General features: G+C 33.8%; 1 pseudogene; it reads right to left on the reverse strand.

The window, feature by feature from the left end:
* Nucleotides 1–313: 313 nt before the first annotated feature.
* The window catches only part of LOC110656132 (D-3-phosphoglycerate dehydrogenase 2, chloroplastic-like), a 44,891-nt pseudogene continuing 21,797 nt past the window's right edge, over nt 314–23,407 (reverse strand).

Here is a 23,407-nt window from a genome sequence, read left to right on the forward strand (position 1 = left end):
TTGTTGGAACCTCGAAAATGTGCAAGAAACTATTGGCCTGGGGTTAAAATACGCCTTTTGCCTTTATCTTATTTGATTCCAACTGAAAATTGAACGGAAAGCTCAAAGACGACTCAAGTATCAAAGTTATGATCAAAGGTAAACCTGATTAATTACAATTTGGAAGTTTTAGGGATTGTAAAGCTGATGAACATCCATGCATGGCTACCATCCTTTATTCTTGATTCACTGACTTCATAATTCTGAAACTTGTTCTAGCTTCACCTTCAAAAGCAAGAAAATATCACCAATATTTTCTTCACTTCTAGATTAGTTAAAACTTGAGAAACACAAACTCTTCAATGGCACATACATCTCCTATCTTCTTTAGAGCCTCTACGTTAGGTTCTTCATCGACCCCAATTTCCATTATTGCTCAACTGCTCCTTTCAGTTCTTCCCACACTCATAAAGCTGATATTTACATTATGATCTCCAAGAATGTTTCCAATTTGGCCAACCATTCGAAGTTGATCTACTTGCCTGCACAAAATGAGGTTCCCTTTCAATCTCACATCAACACCCAATGATCCCAATTGTGTCAAATGTGGAATCTTATATTTCGCTCTTCCTTCAATGGTTATATTTCCATTCTCAGAAATAGCACTTGCAAATTTAGAATCCACAGTGAAGATTTGTACTTGGATTGAGTGGACTGGGAACTCTGGGGATGTGTTAACAACTATACGTTCCTCCCTGATGCGTAGACTTTTTTGTTTGGCTATGAAATCTGCATTCACAAGATTAATAAATGAGGATGATATTGGTTCAATGATCCCTTTTATGGCCATTGCTTGGAGAAGCCTCGTGTCCAAGTCATCTGGGTCTCGAGCCGATTCGTAAACCAACTTCACTGATTTGATTCCACTCCCTCCAGCCACATTGTGCAGCTAGCCTACCAATCTTCTCAGCTAGCAACACATAAGGAGCTAGTTCTGATAAAACCTCTGCAGGAACCATGGGGGCATTTACAGCAGTAGCTGAAAGTTCCCCTTTAAGTGCTTCTGTGACAGCCACTACTATTTCAATTGCTACACCTTCCTGGTAAACATCCATATATATATATATATATATATATATATATTGGTTAGAAAGAAAGAAATTAATCAATGTGTTGCTGAAAGTTCAAATCAAAATCCACAATTCATATGCCTTTGCTTCCTTTGTGCTTGCTTCAAGAAGAGGCGTGGCAGCGACATTCTCATGTTGTAGTAATTTGCTATTTTTGGATGGAGGCTCATCAGTGAACACGTCCAATGCTGCCTATGTATGAGTTGATGAGACAAAAGAAATTATGTAAAAAATTTTATTAATAGTCAAGTTATAATAAATATTGGATCTTATAATCGAGAAATTATTCTATGAATAAGATGTGCTCTGTCAAAATAAAATAAGCCTATTGTATATTAGTGGGACCTATCTAATATTGGATATTTAGTGGACCAGTTTTAAACAAAAATTTCATATCTAATGACATAAAAAAAAAATTATCTGAGGTGACAACATCTAGGGCGTTACGTCAACATTCTTTTGATATCATTAGACATTTTATTTTTTAAGTACTAACAGTGTAAAATCATAAATCCTAACTAACAAAAAAAAAAACTCAGAACCTCAATGATAAAAGCAGATACACCCAAGTACTTTATGCCTTTTAATTCATAAAATAAGTCAGCTTGTGTTTAAGTTGAAGTCATATGAATAACCTGAGCAAGTTATCCAGAATCAAGAGCTCTAACTAATGCATGTTCATAAATCACACCACCTCTAGCAACATTAATAATGCGAACACCATCCTCCATGTTTGCAAAGGTATCATCATTGAATAAGTTGTGGGTTGTACGAGTAAGAGGCATGTGGAGAGAGATGAAATCTGCAGAGGAAATGGCTTGTTCGAAAGAGACCAAATCAACTCCAAGTGCTCAGCAGGAGCATATGGATCATGAGCAATAACATTCATACCTAATCCTTTTGCACGTCTTGCCACTTCTGATCCAACTTTTCCAAATCCCATCACTGCTAATGTCTTCCCAACTAGAGATACACCAACATACTTGTTTCATTTCCATTGTCCTATACAATAATAATGCTCATATTTTAATAAACCTGTGCATAAAATTAAGAAAAAAGTACACTTAAGTGCCCTGTAGTTTACGAGTTTTTTGAAAGGGAGTTTAAAGCTTTTTTTTTTTTTTTTGTGCATATAAGGGATTATGGTCCAATACCATTAGCACTTAAGGAATAAAATGATTAACGGTATTAGATATTTACCGATGTGACAAGTATGTGCTGACATAGTGATGATGTGACATGACATCAATGCCAAGTCAGTGACAAGTCAACGCCACACCATCAATATTATTATTATTATTATTATTATTATTATTATTATTATTATTATTATTATTATTATTATTATTATTATTATTATATTGAGACCTAAGTATAAAAAGTTAAAAGCACATGTCCCTTAAGTATCACAAAAAAGAAAGCTTGAGCCCTAAATGCTAAAAATTTAGAAGTATATGATACTTAAGTGTATTTTATTATTTGATTTACAAATAAGTCTTTAAATATTATAATTATTTCTAACATTTCGCCTCTGTCACTCCCTTTTTTTCTCCCTCTCAGAAATGGAGTGAGAGAGACAAATATGGAGAGGGACCCAAATAAGAAGAGAGAGAGTGTGTGAAAGAGATGGATAGAGAGAGACAGAAATAGCGAGATGGAGACAGGGATTGAGAGGAACCCAAATAAGAAAAGAGAGAGAGGGCGAAAGAGGTGAATAGAGGGAGAAAGACCTAAATAGAAAGAAAGATGGTGAAAGACATTGAAAGAGAGAAACAGAGTGAGAGGGAGAAACAAGGGCAAAGGGATTAAAATAATAATGTTTAAAGATTTATTTGTCAAAATATAAAGACTTATTTGTAAATTAAAGGTAAAATATACTTAAGTATCATGTAATTTCAAACTTTTAGTATTCAAGCCCGAGCTTTCCTTTTTTTGGCACACAAGGGATATGTGCTTTTAGCTTTTTGCACTTAAGTCCCAAACTAAATATAAAAAATAATAAAAATGCTGATGTGGTGATGACTTTTCACTGAAATGGCATTGATGTCATGCCATGTCAGCATCATGTTTGCCACATTATCGCCACGTCAATGTACACCTGCCACATCAGTAAATATCTAACACCGTTAATCACTTTATCCTTTAAGTGTTAACGGTGTTAAATCATAGGCTCTTATGTGCAAAAAAGAAAATCTCAAGCCCCTTTTAATAAAACGTGCAAACCACAGAATATTGAAGTGTACTTTTCTCTAAAATTAATTAATTAGTTAAACTATGAATGACAACAGGTAGTGTGACACCCCTTACCCGACTATAGTGTAGCCGAGCAAGTTATGTCACTCAGTGTGCCGGAGCACCAATTCATAGTTCTATTACAATTTATCCCTTTTAAATTATTTGTTTACAATTTTTGATAAATCTAAATTTTTAATCAATTTTTATAGAAAATCCGGCAGAGTGCCAGCTGTAAATTGGAAAAACAGTTCTTTTGAACCTGTTTAAAAACACTTTCAATAATTTCCAATCATTCACAAGCTCCATTTGTATCACATCAATTTACAACAATTTCTTAACAATTCCTTTATTTGTCATTCATTCATTTCACATCATCATTAGACTCAAATCATAAATAAATTCTCATATGTTATTTATAATCACAAATTACAAGTACTTACATTAATACAAAATTATATTACATTTGTTTCAAATACACATGATAAAATAAGAGTTTAATTATAAAATTTACAAAAAATCATAAAATATAAAATGGGACCTAGTGTCCTACCAATGCACTGTAGTCTGTGAGGTGACACAGACACTATGCAGAACTGTGAATGGCCTTACCCAATCTGTGGTCTACTGGGCCCTCTGTCCAAATCTTCAGTACCTACGCGTTGCAAAAGCGACGCGCTAAGCATAAAGCTTAGTGGTGCCAATAATACAAGAAAATATAATATGCAAATAAAAATAATAATTTCCTAGCTATTGTGTTCATAAGAAATGAATAATTACTAACTTATTGTTTAGTCGAGGGCTAATTACGTTTTATGATATTAACTTCTTCATGCATTTTGTTAATTATTTTCTTCATGATCTTGAGCTTCTTTGTATTTTATTGTAATCATTCATGATATTTAATTTTCGTATTTTCTTTAATAATCAGTTCAATTACAGTTATACTTTTCCATGCCCAAGTAACCTATACAAATTGACCGGACTGGATAAACGGGTAAACTAGCACTGGGTACCAGGTACCTCGGGCCGTCACACCATCGGTCACAATGTGTCTCCCGGTGTGCAAACAGAATGGCTAATAAGCCATAAGAGCAATAAGGCATAAAGTCAAGTAAAACATCATAATCAGTATAGCCATAGGCTATCACATCACAGAATGGCAATGAAGCCATACATCATACGCAGTACTGCTATCAAAACCCTATTGGCATGCCAACCTATCCAAACCAATCACATTAGGCCTACTAGGGCATTTTGCACTTTTAAGTTTCACAATTTTTGAATTTCAAGTTTGAATATTACTATTCATTTCATTAGTCAACTAAAATGTTGACTTTTGCATAGACAATAGGTACATTGATTTTAATACTCCCAACATACCACATTTTGCATTCAAAATTTGTTGGTATTGGTTGCCAATACCATTTATAAGTTTAAAGTTAATTGAGCAGAATTTTTAGTTTTTATACCTTATTTTTACTGTTCCATTAGTCATTTTTGCAGTGGGAATTTGGTAAAATGATCAACATGAAAGTTGTTCCTTATTTTGTCTAGTTTAATTTCCTTTTTTGAATCACTCCATTTGGAGTTTTGTAGCTCAAGTTATGGTCCAAAAACCACAACTGGCCGGATTGGAATTTTTCTGGACTGACCATATCTACAGTACAGTGAACAGTGACTGCAACTCCCTTGTTGGATAGGTTCTGGTTATAATTTGGGGTAGGTTTCTTCATGAAAGTTGTTGGTATATATCTTATCTTGTTTCTGGTAAAATTTCAGGTCAATTGGACCTTTCTACATTGAGTTATGGCCAAATGAACAATCACTGTTCACTGTTCATTTGGTCATTCTGCAGAAACAGCCTGCAGGTCACCCGGATTTGAGCAAGCTTTTGGTCCACTTAGTTTGGTTTTATGGGCATGGTTTCTTCACCAAAGTTGTGCCATTATGTGTCTAGTTTCATGTACACTTTGCCTTGTACCAATTGAACCCATAAAATTCAAGATATGGCTGCCCAAACCTGCTGGACTCATGTCTAATTCTGCAGGTCACCATGGGCAGCCATACCAACTGCAATTCCCACTAATCAAACCACCTCATTTCTTGTTTACACATAACCAAATGGTCACTAATTGACCATTAAAACTCACTTTCATCATTACATAAACAAAATCTCAAATTGTGCCCAAACCCTAACTCTACCATTTCAATTCTCCATATACATGCAATCAATGAATCAAAGTATCTAATTTATGTTCAATGGCAGCCATGTACAACTATAACTCAATCTAATCAATGAAACCCTAATGTATCCTAAGGCTGCCAAAATTGGTGGAATTTATTCATGCAAACTTGTTTCAATTCTCTTAATTTCACTCTCATTTCATACTCCACATGATATATATATATAAAGTTTTAAGGATGAATTAGCACTAACCTTTTTGAAACCAACCTTGAGCTTGTTATTCTTCAAGATTTCTCCTAGAACCATAATAATCATAATCAATTATAACTTCACTTTCCTAAATTAAATATCCAATAAAAATTCAATAGCATTTCCCCTTAAATTGAACTAAACTCCTATCATAAATCTTAAATCCACAACCACCCATTAATACCCAATCTGGCAGCTTGTGCATTCAAATTTATATATAATGATCTAACCGTTAGATAAATCCCAAATTTTAACCATATATTCAAGACATCCCTATACAATATCAATAAAAATTTTAGCATCAAATAGTATCTATACCATGAGATATCAAAACATTCATTCAACCCTTCAAAATCTGAATTTTTGCAGAAATCAGTCTTACTCAAACAGCTCATGCAAAACAATTTATATCTCATAAACCACTGGTCTAAAATTCACCAAATTTTAACCCAGCAGCCTCAACATCCCAAATATCATTTGTACCAAATTTCATAATTTTATAAGCATACTAACTCTTTATTTTTCTCAAATTTCAGTAGCCAAAATTCAGAATTCATTCTACAGACAGCCTGTGTTCAACAATATATTTCTCCAAATCCAACCGTTGAACAATCACCAAATTTTAAACATAACTTCCACACATACATACCTCAAACATATCCAAAAATCAACCGTAGATGTGGAGCCAAACTCACCTGGACGGAAGAGAAACATGCTGCCCTGCTGAACCCCTGTTTCTGCTACTGTTCATCTCCTTCTCCTTCTTCCTTTCTTTCTTTCTTTTCCTTTTCTCTCTCTTTCTCTCTTGATTCAGCCCGTATGAAGAAGGAAACTGCTGGTTTCTTTTGTTTTTATCTCATTTTTGCTTCATTTTTATCCCTTTTATTTATTTTGTCAAGTGGTGATTGGGTGGGAGTGCTTAGTGACATAAGCATGAGGTCAAAATTATAATTTTAATTCATTTTCTTTTCTTTTCTTCTCTACTCATTTCTAATTTAATTTTTAGCAATATTTATTCATATTTTCGATCATAATAATTATTTGCTTAACTGGACAAGTCGGCCAAAAATCATCTCTGAAGACGAAATGACTAAATGCCCTCCGTTTGGCTTAACGGGCCAAAATTGTCTGTACCGATTGAAAAATTTTTCTAAATATTTTCTTGGCATTCTAGTGCCATAGGAACCTCAATGACCATTCTCTGGAGTCCCAAAAATTATTTTATAAATTTTTCCCTGGGTCTAGGGCTCCTAGTTGCAAGAACCGCAAATTCCCACTAGGTTACCCATCGCTAGGGCACCGGCTCATTTAACTTGGTTGTATTTTATTTCTAAAATTTTTTTCTAAATTTTTCTTATTAATATTTGAGTTAATTATAGTTTCTCACTTTAGTTCAAATATATATTATTTATTTATTTATTTATTTATTTTATTTATTTTTTGGACGTTCTAGCTGCCCGGACCGACACTGGTCACCGGAACAGTAGACTGTACGGACTAGCTAAAATAAGGATATTACAGGTAGAATACTATGAAAATCACTATATTCGAATCTTAGCCTGATTGATATTTTTAATATCTAAACCCATCCAAAATTCAATTAAAATTTAGCTTAAACTACACGAATCCGTCTCAAATTGATTATTATTGCTCGAATAATATCCGACCCATTTAGTTTTATATATTTTAATTAATAATTTAAATAAAATATATTTTTTAATAATTTATATTTTAAATAATATTTCCAAAAAATATTTATATTCTATTTATTTAGTATATAATATATAAAAATTTATAAATATTATTATAAAAATATATATTCTATAATTAATTAATTATTTGTTTAAACTAATTTGAGTAAGAGGTATTCAATATATAAAATTTGAATATGACACGAGTATCCTAAACTTAAATCCTTTTCAAATTTAATTATATACTATTTAAGTCTGTTTTAATAAAATTTGATTGAATTATACACCTAAAAATATTTAATTTATTGCCATCTCTTAGCTTAATTATTCTGATTATTAATTTGAATTTAAGTCATAGACGATTTTTTTTTATATATATAAAATAAGATAAAATTGTATACATTTGCAAACTCCACATTCATCAATCATGTGAAGAATGTGATGGTGATGAATAATGTCACACCTTACCCCTCTGTAAAGCATAACATGATCCCGTAGAATATTTAATGAACTATCGAACTTCACCTACCGATAACCCATCAAGTACCCTACAAGGGATTTTAAAACAATTTTCTTATTTTTGATAAGTGGTGAGCATTTTCTAATAGGTATTAAAAATTTAATTCAAGTTGAAAACTAGTTAAAATTTTTGGCCCATTTTATTTTTTCGCAAATTTTATAAAAATTTTGGCAGAGTGTCATCTGTATTTTGAGAAAACAGTTCTTCAAATACCTGAAAAATAAAAGCACTTCCAATAATTTTTCAACCACTGCTTCAAATTCATACTCAATCTCAACCAATTTCTCAATTCCCAAAATTCAATAATCATTAAAATAATATCTATCAATCTCATTCAAATTAAAATAAAACATTTCCATTCATTAAAGACAAACAATCTATAAATACATCATACTAAAATTTACATTGGGAAAGTCCAAACTAAATTTTATTACAACTTTATACAAACTTTGTACAAGCTGCTCAAGACCGAATTTACATGTCTATACATTTATGTTCAATACATACATCAAAAGAAACATTTACAGTCAGGGTATAAATTATACCCGATAACTTCAAGCTGATAGATCCTCACACCTCAGCAGCTCAGTCTGCTACTCCTCTAGTATCTAAATCTGCGACAGCAATAAAAGCTATCGCTGAGTACTAGGACTCAGTGGTGCACAACATACTAAAATAATCTTTATGAGAATTTAGATCACATTTATTCAAAAATTGAAATGAGCGTGCGAGTTAAACACAAAACATGAATTATGAGATTTTATTCCAAACAATTTCATTTCGAAGTATCAAACACATTTCATAAAACTCACAGTTAGATCATGCCATTCAAAACAAATATAATCTTAATAGCTAGAGGCTAAGGAGAATCACATCACAAGGCTAGCTAGCTCAAATATATGGATATCCATTCAAATCCTCTTCTACTGGCACACCTCAACACTTCTCCAGAGAAGGAATCAAAATTCGAAACTGATTACCCCCACTAGTCATGCTAGTGAGGTGTTCAAATATATGGTCATGACACTGTGGTTTCAAAACTTATCTTAACAATTTGCTAAACAATGCTATTTCAAATATACACAATAACTTTCACAATTTAAATCAAAACATCATAAATAATGTCACAAATAAATTTTCAACAATTCAAAGCAAAAGTAAAATACATATTTCATTCACTTTATCAATGAATTTTAAAGCATAGTGATGTTGTGCACAAACCTAAAGCAAGTCGCCTCTTGGCCTTGACTCGATTCTTCGGGTTCTTTCCCAGTGTTCTTTTCAACTAAAACACACAATTTTATAGTGTTTCAGTACCATAACTTACTATAAATCCAAAATAAATTTAACTTCACTTTTACCTTGCTCTAATGTGCTAAACTCGACGTTCTTTAAATTTTGTGTTTCGGGGTTACTATTAACTACACTATTCAAGTCAAATTGTTGACTTTCTAAGGCTTAATAGGTATGGGAATTCTAACTTCACCCACATACCACATTTTGGTCACTAAATTTGTTAGTTTTGGTTGTTTATTCAAATTCTAAGTCTTTTAGGCAAATTTGATAAATTTTCAATTTTGGTATCTAAGGTTGCACTGTTCCATTGGTCACTTTACTGTTGGAGTTTGGCAAAACTTTCTTCACAGAAAATGTTTCCTATTGTCTTAAGTTTATTCTCCTTTTTGAATCACTCCAATTGGAGTTTTGTAGCTCAAGTTATAGCCATTTGAACCATGGCTGCCGGATTAGATTCAACCCAGATTTTCTGGGCAATTTTTGGTGCTGGCAGTTTTAGGTCACCAAATTGGGGTGGCCAAATGACTTGGTTAATGGCATAATTTGGGTTTGTGTTCTTCATGAAAGTTTTAGGTATATATCTCATCTAACCACTGGTAAAATTTCAGGTCATTTAGACCCGCCTCGAGTTATGGCCAAATGAACAAACACTGTTCATTTGGTCAGTTTGTACAGGGCAGACTGTGATTTTCTAAGTTTGGTCAATTTGTTCACTAGGTTTTGGTCATTTTTTGGGCATGCTTCCTAAATGAAAATTATGTCATTTAGTGTCTTTTTTCATTCCCAATTGGTCTCATACCAATTGGACTTGTAAAATTTCATTTTTGGTCCCTCAAAGGTAACTTGGTCATGCTACCAGCAGCATGACCACACTCAATCCGAATTTGCTTTTGATTCAAACACTCCTAACACACCTCATTAGGTCACAATTGACCATTTCTAGCCTTAAACTAGGTCAAAGTCATCATTTACAAGTTTCTCACATTTTTGTCTCTAAACCCTAATGTCCAAAACCCTAACCACACTAAATTGTTGCATTTAGCTAATTTCAAATCTTTTAACTGTAATCATTCAACTAATGGAGGTCCATAAACTCATTCAAATCCATCAAATTATACAAATATACTCCCATACACCTGCTGGCTGAAATTCAGTTTAGTCCTCCACACATGTTTTTATTTCATTTTAAGTTTATTTCTAAGTAAATCAAGCTATAAACACAACTACTAAATCTCAAACTTTCAAATTGGTGTGCTTACCTCACTTGAACTTGAATTCTCTAATTTCCCTCTTATTTTCTTCTTTCTTTGATGATCAATCTTCTTCTCAAGTGACTGAAACAAGCTCTAATGAGGTTTTTTATGGAAGCTATTAAGGTTTAGTGAAGAGTTTCAAGCTTGAGTGCAAGCTTTAATAGAGGTCATTCATGGGGAAGTAATGGAGGGTTTCGGCCGGCTTGGGTTGGGAGAGAAGATGAGGGTAATTTTTTTTTTCTTTGTTTTATTTTTGTCTTACTCAATAGATATTTAACTTAGTCAACTTTGGTAGGAAATTAAAGATCAATTGTGACATCATTTTGATGTCATAAAGTGATGTAATTAGCTTTTTCTTTTCTTTTCTTTTCTTTTTTTTATTTTTTATTAATTCTTTAATTTAATTCTCGATTCCAAAATTTTCTTTTCTCTGATTTTATTTGACAGTTAGGTCAAGAGTCAGCTCTCGGGGTCAATTGACCAAATTGCCCCTCGCCGATTCAACCCGGTTTGCAAATAATTCAATATTTCTTCCGGCTCCCCGACCTAATTATTTGACTGGCTTAACAGTTCTTTTTCATGATTTTCTCTTTTCCACTCTGTTCGTAAGGGTCCTAAGGACCGCGGCGTCACATTTTACAGTTCGAAATTTGAGTTTAAATCGACTTCGCAGTCGTTCCCGAGAAGGTCACCCATCGCTGTGACTCTCGGCTCGTTTAACTTTTTATGTTCTGTTTTTCTTATTTATACTTAACTAATTGACAATTACTAATTATTTGGGTTTAAGACTTATCTAGTTGTCTTAAGTATGGTTCTAATTCCCTTAATCGTCCGGACAGACTCCGGTCACTGGAACAGTGAAATATACCAGGCTATACAAATAGGGGTGTTACAAATAATGCAATTGGCCCTTCTCAAAAGCATCTAATGTAACACCCCTATATTGGGTAGTGCGTTCTACTGTTTCAGTGACTGGTGTCTGTCCAAACAGTTAGAATGTCGAGAATTATACTTAAATGCTAGTGAAGTGAAATAAGATAATGAAATACAATAGAGAGAAATACAAGAAAAACAAAGGAAAAATAAGAGCAATGAAATGTAATTAGGTTAAACGAGCCAAAAACTGTAGCGATGGGTGACCGCATCGGGAAGTTATAGCGAGCATCGTTGACTAGCCCTGGACCGTGGGGACCTAATTAAAGGCCTACTGAGGTGTAATTGACAGGTATAAATGAAAATATAAAAATTAAAGAAAATCGGCGGTATAAGGAATTAATCGGTATCACCGAAAAATCTGAAATACAACCCGAAGAGGGATATTTTAGTCAATTAACACCTAGAGTTAACTTTTGACCTAAATGTTCATGAAAAATTAGTAGTATTACATTTTGAAAATTTAATGAAAAATGAGATCAAAGATAAAATGTAATTAAGGTAAATTAAGGGGTGAAAATTGAGATAATTGGAAATTAATAATTAAACTATATTAAACTAAGTTAGTGCTCCACTAAGTGGGATTAGTGGACATATAAATACAACATTTTTTGGGCAGAATCTAGTTCATCTTCAACCTCCTCTCCTTCAGCCGAATTGAACACCATGAAAAACTCCAAGGCCCAACCTTCCACATGCTCCATGCACCCATGATTCAAGCCACTTTTCACAATAATTCCTTCATTAAAGCTTGTATACACAACTTGGTAAAGAGATTGGCAGCAAGAAGGAAGGGATTTGATGAGTTTTTAACAAGCTTCAAAATAGGTAAGTGCTCATTTCCTCTTCCTTTCTTCATTAATGTTAATATTAGTGTTGAGATGAGTAGATTTGTTGAAGAAATTGAAGGATTTGTTAAGTTAGTGAATTGTTCAAATTTTGGCAGCCTTGAAGACTATGGATTAGTGCTTGATTTCATTAATTTAATTGATGAATTGTGGTAGTGATGGTTTAAGGGCAGTATATGTGAAGTAAGAATAGAATTGTATGAAATAACTTAAATGATTACATGTATGTATATTATGTTGAATTTAACTTTGAGAATTATGGTTGTAATATGTGTATTGAGCACTTGTATGTTCTGCCCAAATTGACCATAATGTAATGTGATGAATGGTTATGGTTTGGTACAAATCCAGAATGAGGTAGAGGAAGTGAAATTATAACAAGTTGAATGTGCATTATTGGGGTATAAGAATTGTATTTAAGGGCAGTATACATTTTAAGCCATAAGTGGAAAATGTTGACCCCAATTGGTATGAGGCCAATAGGAGGTGTTTTGGGACATCCAAACCTTCATTTTTCAAGAAGAAACCCTGCCCAAATTTTGTTCATAGGTTGGTTAAATTTTGGCTTGAATACGGGTAGCTTGCTGGATTAGGCTCAGAATTGACCATATGAACAGTTTCATATGGCCATAACTTGCACTAGGAAAGTCAGAATGACCTGAATTTGGAACAATTGACCAAAACACTGTTCCATTGGTATGTTTGACCAATTTTGGCAAAAATACCATAACTTGGTCTCCAAAGCTGTAAATTGAGTTAAACTAGTGCTAAAAGTTTTATAAGACATAGCACAACAATTTTCATGTTTTGACCAAGCTCCAGAAACCATTGCATCCTAGGGAAAATATTAGCCAAAATTAGGAATTGAAATCTAGAAAATGTTAAGTTGAACCCAGAATGCCATTGATACCCGTTTGTTCATTTGGACATAACTCCCACTAGGAAATTCCATTTAGGATGTGCCAATATGATCTAGAAACATGATATTTAGGGCTACAACATTGATTCAGACACCTTTGTCAAATTCTAAGTGTAAAGACCCTAAAAAAAGGGTCAAACATACTGCCCTAAAGTTTGATTATTGCGTTTATAGGATTAAGAGTCTAGGTCAATACATTGATCATAACTCACTATACCAAGCTTGAAAAATTATGAAATTGTACCTAGGGGTCTCTAAGACATAGAGGAACATATCTTATGAAGGAACCTAAGTCTAAAAATGACCTTAAATGTGACCTAATCCGGAATTGAAACTTTGCAAATCCAGAATTTGACTATATGAATAGTAGCCATTCAACTGGCCATAACTCACTCAAAATAGGTCTAAATGACTTGAATTTATACCGTTGAAAAGTTTAGACATAGAGCTACAACTCTTATGAAGACACTGAAGCCCAAAAATGACCAAAACCAAGTCGAAATGCTTACCCAAGTTAGGGTACCAAATCTGCCAGAATTGAATTTGACCTAAAATTGACCTAACTTTGCATTAAAAAATGCAATCTGTCCAGCTTTAGTAAACTGATCGTATCTTGGTCTATACAACTCAGAATAACTTGAAATTAGTAGCAAAAATTCAATAAGACATAGACCTACAAATTTGCTCTCTTGACCAAAGCCTAAAAACCAAGGGAAGCAAGACAATTAGCTAGATCAATCTAACATACAAAATTTGGAAATTTACCATTACTATACAATAATGCCTTAGAAATAAAATTAACAATAAATGACAACTTGTGAGAATTGTAAAATGTACTAGATTAGCAACATATTAGAATTATTATGAGATGTGATACTGAAACACTGTAAATTGTGTGTTTCAGTTGAAAAGGATATTGAAAAGCATAAGGAACATTGAGTCAAGGCCTAGAGGTGACTCAAATCAGGTCTGTGTACAATACTTTTTATATTCACCGCTTTTACTAGAAAATTTATTTGGAGAAATGAGTTATGAATAATTTTTTATTGTTTTGGCTTTGGGAATTTTATTTGGAAATTATTGTGTTACCTACTTTGTAAATGGAAATTTTGAGATAAAATGTGATTTGTGGTTTGTATGAAATATTTAAATATTGTGATTTGAAATTATTTTTGATTCACACTTGACATGGTAATATCACTATGTTCCTCCTCCATTTATGGGGTGAGTATGACTATATTCCTCCCTCTCTGACTTGCCAGTCTAAGGTAAATATGGATGAGTACTCATTATCTAGCTAGCCACCTCCCTCATTGATTTCGATTAGTGGGGTGAGTATGCCTTGTCGTGGTATACAACAAGGCATGTTTGGAAAATTTTGTGTCATGACCTAAGTTGTGTTATTGATTGGCAACACTGTGTTTATTAAATTGTTTGATCAAATTTGTGCTATATGAGCTTTAAAAATTGTAACATGAAATTGTGAATTATTTGAATTATGAATTGTCAATAAATATTTTATATACCATATTTTAAATTTTTATTGTGCACCACTGAGTAAATTTTACTCAGTGATAGCTTTTTCATTGCTGTCGTAGGTAGACAAACAAATAAAGTAGCAGAGTAGACTGCTTGTGACTTCGCTTTGGGATTTTGCCGGGTATATTGAGTATACCACTTCCTTGTAAATATTATTTTAATGTATGTGAACTGTATGTATATATTGTATTTGGTCTTGAGCAGTTGTAAAATAAAGTTGTAAATCATTTTGGTCTGTCAAAATATTGTATTGCAATTCTTTTATTTTAGCTTTTGAAATACTCAGTTATTTTGCACTTTATTTTTGGAATTGTTGAATTTGAGTTTGACTTGTGTTGTGAAAATTGATTTGAGTTGAGCTATTATTGGAGTTGGGGATTAAAACAAATATATTGGAAGTGCTTTTTATAGGTTTTTGAAGAACTATTTTCACAAAATACAGACGGCACTCTGTCGAAATTTTTATAAAATTTATGGCTATTTCAGACCTAATGTGTGATTTAACTTCGATTACAAAGTTTTAACACTTGTCAAAAGTGCTCACCACTTTAAAAAGAAGTAAGAAATTGTTTAAAATCCCTTGTAGTGTATTTAATGGGTTATCAGTAGGCGAAGTTTGGTAATTCATTATGTACACTACGGGATCATGTTATGCCTTATGAAAGGGGTAAGGTGTGACATGTTTAGTGGTATCAGAGCAAGTTTTTAAATTCTGTTTTGACCTGTAGTTGAATATTTTTCCTTCATAGTACAACTGCTCAATGTCATGGTTTGATACATACGATACATTACATTATAAATATGAGCTAACGGAGGGCAATCTCCTTGTGTTATTGGTTCAAGAGATACACTACCCTCTAATTGACTATGGAAGAAGGGGATCGTTCAGTCGATCAATCAATAGAGGCTTACGTACAAGGGGAAGCCCTAGCCCTTTAAAATGTGAGTGGATCAGCTGCACCAACCCCCTTAATACCGCAGTTCTCTGCTTAATTTTCTTAGCAAATAGCTACAATGTTCCAATAGATGGCTGGTAACATGCCCACTCAAGCCCCACTGCAAACACCATTAGTATAACCATAGCCTTCAGCTAGGCAGTATGACAAGCTGATTAAATATGGGGCTACTGAGTTCAAGAGTACAGTGGATTTGCTAGAGGCAGAACAATGGTTGGAAAGGATGGAAAGAGTTTTTAGGAAGCTGCACTGCACCAATGAGCTGAAATTTGAATACTCAGTCTCACTTCTACAGGGGGATGCATATGACTGATGGAAAACTATTCCCCACAGTTTGGTGGAACCTCCAGTGCTGACATGGGATGACTTTCTTAGAGAGTTCAGACAAAAATATGTCCTAAATGCCTATGTGGACCAGAAGCTACAGGAGTTCTTAGGCTTAAAGCAAGGGGACAGAACAGTGGCAGAATATGAGAGAAACTTCTCTCGATTGAGTCATTATGCAGGAAGCCTGGTTAACTCTCCTAGAGACAGATGTAAATGTTTTGAGGCTGGGTTAAGGCCTAAACTGGGAATGCAAGTTGTGGGCTTCCGACATCAGAATTTCTCTAAGTTGATCTCATAGGCCCTGGAACTGGAAAGGATAGAACTAGAAGGGGTCGTTAAGAAGGGTACTCAAGAGAAAGAGAAGACTGAAAAGGCTATATGCCAAGCTACTAAGAGTGGGTCGGGAAAGAGAAAGCACTTTGGAGGATCTAGCTCACGCGAATCGGGTAGAGGTAGATCTTCTTGACAGAAACCACCTCGATCCGGTTAGCAAACTCAGCAGAAACCCAGAAATGCGCTGTCGATTGACTTTATGAAACTTGTGGTAAACCACATAGTGGGGTATGTTATAGAGCCATAGGAGCATATTTTAATTGTGGAGGGACTAGTCATTTTGCTAAGGATTGTATAAATCCACGCCGTTCTAGATCATTTACTACACCAGAGGGATCAACCTAAGTTTCTATCCCAAAGAGTTCACCATCAGTTAGTAGAGGCAGAGGTAGAGGTAGGGGTAGTACACCTGGAAGTCAAATTACTGTGAATAAGCCAGAACAAGGTGATGCTCTAGCTAGAGTATACACTATGCGGCAGAGGGAAGAGGCTGAGACTTCTAACATTGTTGCTGGTACTTTCTCAATTTTTAACTAAGATATATATATGTATTGTTTGACCCGGGGTCTGCATACTTTTATGTTAATGCCAGCATTGTTTGCCTTCCTGCTGTCCCTTGTATAAAAATAAATTTTGATATATTAGTGACTAGTCTTTTTGGAATTAGTTTTGGAAGAGTTTGCTAGCAAAAGACATTTACTAGAATATGATAAATTATTGAAAATCGATCGATAAAAGAGTTGTAGAAGTAAAAATTTAAACAGTTGGTTCAGATGTAACAAAGAAATGTCATGAAAATTAGCAACATTGTTTACTAGAATGGTCAAAGGAGCCCTGATTAGATAAATAATTCTAATATGACCACAATGGTCATTCAATAAGGAAACATGAATTGAAATATTAGACAGAACGATAGTAAGAGAAGATTAGTGTTATACGAACAAATTAAATATTTTATTAGATTGTTAAAAGTCTTACACAAACTTAAAGGAAAGAAGATTATACGATTCTTTAGAAAGGAGAAAAACTAAGTTCTCACTCCATAGGATCACACAAGGTCCTAAAAAGAGTGGATTCATTAGCACACAAAATTGCTTACCTCTAAAAAGGTGAAATGAATTTAAATTTAATGTATGATGGGGAAACTCATAAAGATCTTAGTACATGAGGTGAAGCAATTGAGAAATAAATGTATACATTTGGTTAAGGTGTTATGGACCATTATTCAGGCTAGGAAACTACTTAGAAACGAGAGGAGGATATGAGGAGGTAGCACCCACAGTTATTCAGAGACTAAAATCAGGTAAAATTTGGAGATGAAATTTATTTTAAGGGGGAGAGAATTGTACCACCGCTATATTCGATAGTGCGTTCTACTATTTCGGTGATCGGTATCTGTCCGGACAGTTAAAATGTCGGGAATTATACTTAAATGCTAGTGAAAAGAAATAAGATGATGAAATACAATAGAGGGAAATACAAGAAAAATAAAGGAAAAATAAGAGCAATGAAATGTAATTAGGTTAAACGAGCCAGAAACAGTAGTGATGGGTGACCGCACCAGAAAGTTACGGCGAGGACCATTGACTAGCCCTGGACCACTGGAAACCCTGGGAAATATCTTCAGGACCTAATTAAAGGCCTACTGAGGTGTAATTAACATTGGAAATGTCAATGAAAATTTAGTAAGTCAGTATAAATGAAAATATAAAAAATAAAGAAAATCGGCAGTATAAGGAATTAATCGGTATTATTGAAAAATTCAAAATACAACCCGAAGAGGGGCATTTTGGTCAATTGATACCTAAAGTTGACTTTTGACCTAAATGTTCATGAAAAATTAGTAGTATTATATTTTGAAAATTTAATGAAAAATGAGATTAAGGATAAAATGTAATTAAGGTAAATTAAGGGGTGAAAATTGAGATAATTGGAAATTAATAATTAAACTATATTAAACTAAGTTAGTGCTCTACTAAGTGGGATTAGTGGATATATAAATACAGCATTTTTTGGGCAGAATCCACTTCATCTTCAACCTCCTCTCCTTCAGCCGAATTGAACACCATGAAAAACTCCATGGCCGAATCTTCCATAAGCTCCATGGACCCATGATTCAAGACACTTTTCACCATAATTCCTTCATTAAAGCTTGTATACACAACTTGGCTGTAACACCCTCATTGTAGCAATTCCGTACATTCTACTGTTTCGGTGATTGGTGTTAGTCCAGATAGCTAGAACGTCTGGAAAAATGTTTAGACTAGAGTGAGGAGTCATAAATAACTCAAATAATGGTAAGAAAAATTTAGGAACAATTTTAGAAATAAAATACAACCAAGTTAAATGAGCTGGTGCCCTAACGATGGGTAACCCAGTGGGAAGTTACGGTCCTCGCAGCTAGGAGCCCTAAACCCTGGAGAAAATTCATGAAATAATTTTTGGGACTCCAGAGAAGAGTCATTGAGATTTCGATGGCATTAGAATGCCAAAAAAATGCTTAGAAAAATTTTTAGATCGGTACAGATGATTTTGGCTCAATAAGCCAAACGGAGGGCATTTTGGTCATTTCGTCTTCAGAGATGATTTTTGGCCAACTTGTCCAGTTAAATAAATAATTTATATGACATAAAATAAGAATAAATATTGCTAAAAATTTAATTGAAAATAAGTAGAAAAGAAAAGAAAAGAAAATGGAAGAAAATTTGAATTTTGACATTATGCTTATGCAAATAAAATATTTCCACTCAACCAAATTTTGACACACCATCATATATTATTTAAAAATGAATAAAAGAAGATGAAAATTGAAAAATCAAACAGCCATCTTCAACCTTGGCTGCCGATTTCATAGAGAGAGAGAGAGAGAGAGAGAGAGAGAGAGAGAGAGAGAGAGAAGAAAAACATCCATGAAAGCTTCATTGTGACCTTGATTCCACCCACAAAACCACCTCAAAATCCGATCCTCCCTTCACAAAAAATTGTCCCTACCACTAGAGCAATACTTGGGCAGCAAAAAGAAGTGAAAACAAAGGAGTTTGTCAAGCTTGGGTAGGCACACAACAAGTTTAGTGTCAATTAAACCCTTTAAATTGTGTGTATGCATCATTGAGAGTATGAATTGAGTGTAAATTTGAGAAAAATTAAACAAATCTTGCATGATTGTGCCCTTTCAATTTTTGGCAGCCTTAGGGTATATTAGGATTTCAATGATTAAATTGAATTATAGTTGTAGATGGATGCCAATGAACATGAATTTGACAAATTAAACTCTTAATTGTATGTGTTTGAAGAATTGAAATTGTTGGAGGTAGGGTTTGGGCACAAATTGAGATTTTGCTCATGTATTGGTGAAAGGTAGTTCTAATGGTCAATTAGTGACCATTTGGCTATGTGTGATTAGGAAGTGAAGTGATTTGTGCCATGGGAATTAAAGTTAGGTATGCTGCCTAGTGTGACCTGCAAGATTGGGTGTGAGTCCAGCAGATTTGGGCAGCCATAACTGGAGTTGTGTAGGTTCAATTGGTGTAGGCCAATTGGAAATGAAATTAGATACATAATGGCACAACTTTGATGAAAGAACCCTGCCCAGAAAACCACAATAGACTGACCTAAAAATTGACCAAATCCAGGTAACACACAATCTGCCTGAGCAAAATGACTAAATGAACAATGTTCATTCATTTGGTCATAACTCAGTGTAGAAAGGTCTAATTGACCTGAAATTTATATCAATAAAAAGCTTAGACAATTTAGAACAACTTTCATGCGGAACACAAACTCCAATTCTGAACTTAACTAAATGAAATTGCTAACCAAATTTGAGCTACCAAATCTGGCAGAACCAGAATTACCCAGAAATTCTGGGTAAAAGCCCATCCGACCAGTTATGGTAAAATGGCCATAACTTGAGGTAGAAAACTCCAAATGGAGTGATTTAAAAAGAAAATTAAAGTAGACACATAAAGGAACAACTTTCATGAGGAGAATTTTGTCAAATTACTACTGTAAAAATGACCAATGGAACAGTAAACTTAGTGCTTGAAATCTGAAAATTTTAAAATAACCAACACTAAGCTTTATAATGGTATTGGCAACTAATGCCAATAATTTTAGAATGCAAAATATGGTATGTTAGGGATATTAGAACCAATATACCTGTTGTCATGAAAAAGTCAACATTTTAGTTGACTAATGGAATAAATAGTAACAGTTAAATTTCAATTTCAAAAAAAAAAATTTGCATAATTAAAAGTGTTAAATGCCCTAGTAGGCCTAGTGTGATTGGTTTGGATAGGTTGGTATGCCAATAGGGTTCTGATAGAAGTACTGCGTATGGCTTCACGCCATTCTGTGTTTTATGGCCTATTGTGCCATTATGTGATACGATAGCCTATGGCTATACTGATTATGATGTTATACTTGGCTTTATGCCTTATTGCTTTTATTGCTTATTAGCTATTCTGTCTGCACACCGGAAAACACATTGTGATCGATGGTGTGACGGCCCGAGGTACCTGGTACTCAGTGCTAATTTACCCATTTATCTAGTCCGATCAATTTGTATAGGTTACTTGGGCATGGAAAAGTATAAATGTAATTGAATTAAATATTGAAGGAAGTAAGGAAATTAAATATCAAGATAAAGAACAAGAATGATTTCAATAAAAAGAGGCTCAAAATCATAAGAGAATGATTAATAAAATGCTAGGAAGAATTAATATCATAAGATGTAATTAGCCTTTGACTGAACAATAAGTTTGTAATTATTTATTTCTTATAAGCACAATAACTAGGAAATTTTTTTTACTTTTATTTGTATATTATATTTTCTTGTATTATTGGTACCACTAAGCTCTATGCTTAGCGCGTCATTATTTGCAACGCATAGGTACTGAAGATTTGGCTAGAGAACCCAGTAGACCATAGACTGGGAGATTAGAAGTTTTGATCTGCATTTGGGTCCCGAGTATCAACTCCTCAACAATGCATATTTTGGTAGTGTCCACCAGTTTGCATTTTATTTTTTATCATTGTAATTAAATTTTAGATATGTAATGTAAATTATGTATTTTTGTACATTAAATATGCACATGATGTAAATTAATACAATTTCAAATTTCATATTTGAATTGTGTATGTATGAAAATGATTTAAATTTCTTATGTATTTATATGAGTGAAACTTATTTATTTTCTGAATGAGAAAATGAATTTGAGAATATATATATATATATAAAGATAATTGTAATTGTTTCACACAGGTGGGAAATCGTCAAATTATTAAGAGATAAGGGGAAACTCTATCAGTTTCTCCGATAAAATAATTAAATCTAAATTTAAATAAAATTTTATGTGATAACCAAGAATAAAATGGGATAAGTTATGGTGTTCCGGTACACAGTGTGACATGCCTTGCTCGGCTATACTGTAGACGAGTGAGGGGTGTTACATTTAGTGGTATCAGAGCACGGTTTAGGCATTCCTAGGCATCGATAAATAGAATAAGATTATGTGCATAGCATGCATTACATTTATATGAGTCGAGTTGACACTAATGCAGATCTATTTATTTTTCTTATTTTGATTAGGATATGGACCCTACGTCACAGAAGGTAGTTGAGGAAGAAGTGGAAATTCATTTTCCACCTGCAGCTGAGACTAGAGGCAGGGCAGAACCTGCTCCATCAGCACCAGAAATGCCTGTACAGCCTCCACAGGCCATGTTTCAGCAAATGGCCGAGTTTTTCAAACAAATGGCCGGAGTTATGCCATTGCTACCACCTCCACAGTAGAAGTCACATTTAGAAAAGCTCAGAAAATTTGGGGCTATAGACTTCATGGATAAGAAAGAAGATGACTTGGTGGCAGCTGAGAATTGGCTAGACCGCATCATAAGGGTACTAAAGCAACTCCATTGCACCCCAGAGCAGAACTTGGAGGGTGTTGTGTCCCTACTTCAAGATGATGCCTATCAATGGTGGGACATAGTATCTAGTGAGGTATGGCCAAAGCTGATAACTTGGAATTTCTTCCTCACTGAGTTTAGGAAGAAGTATGTGGGAAGTGTGTACCTAGAAGATAGAAGAAGAGAGTTTATTAGCTTGAGGCAGAGACAGCTGACTGTAGCAGAATATGAGAGAGAATTTGTGAGATTGAGTAGATATAGGAGGGAGATTGTAACACCCTTTACCCATCTACAGTGTAGCTGAGCAAGATATGCCATACAGTGTACCGGAACACCATTATTTTTTCAATCATTTTAATTATTTTTATCCTTCCTTGTTTATTTCTTTCATAGTTATGAAATACAATTTGTGAAGTATAATTCATTTAAATCATTTATGAAAAACATAAATTTATTTGAGGTTCCGCAAATTTTATAAAAAATCCGGCAAAGTACCGGCTAAAAATGGAGAAAACAGTTCTTCGGAACCTGAGAAAAACACTTCCAAAATTCTCAATCAATCCCAAACTCCATTTCATCATCAAAATCTTAATATTTTTAACCAACATTTCCATTTCTCAATCATTCATTTCATATGATATTCATATACAAGTCATACATAAATATTCAATTTTTTTCATTCATAAACACAATTCTCACTATTTACATTAACACCAAAATACATTACATGAGTTTTAATTGCACATGATAAAGTAAAAGTTAATTACAAAATATCAAAATAAAACCTAGTGTCCTACCAATGCACTGATGACGGTGAGGTGACACTAACACTATGCAAAGCTGCAGGAGGTCTCACCCAGTCTGTGGTCTACTGGGCTCTTGGTCGGTCTCTCCAGAACCTACATATGGCAAAAAGCAACGCGCTAAGCAGTAATGCTTAGTGGTACCAATAATAAAATGAAAAGAAATAACATAAAAGAAATATGCAGTGCATGTTCTGATGTCTTATGCAGACAATTTTTCAATCATTATTGGTAATCTTAATTATTTTGTATTTGTTATATTCATAATTTCATTAAATTTATCCACTTTCATTTTTGGTTGCCC

Source organism: Hevea brasiliensis, chromosome 4 (genome assembly GCF_030052815.1).
Source record: "Hevea brasiliensis isolate MT/VB/25A 57/8 chromosome 4, ASM3005281v1, whole genome shotgun sequence".
Taxonomy (NCBI): domain Eukaryota; kingdom Viridiplantae; phylum Streptophyta; class Magnoliopsida; order Malpighiales; family Euphorbiaceae; genus Hevea; species Hevea brasiliensis.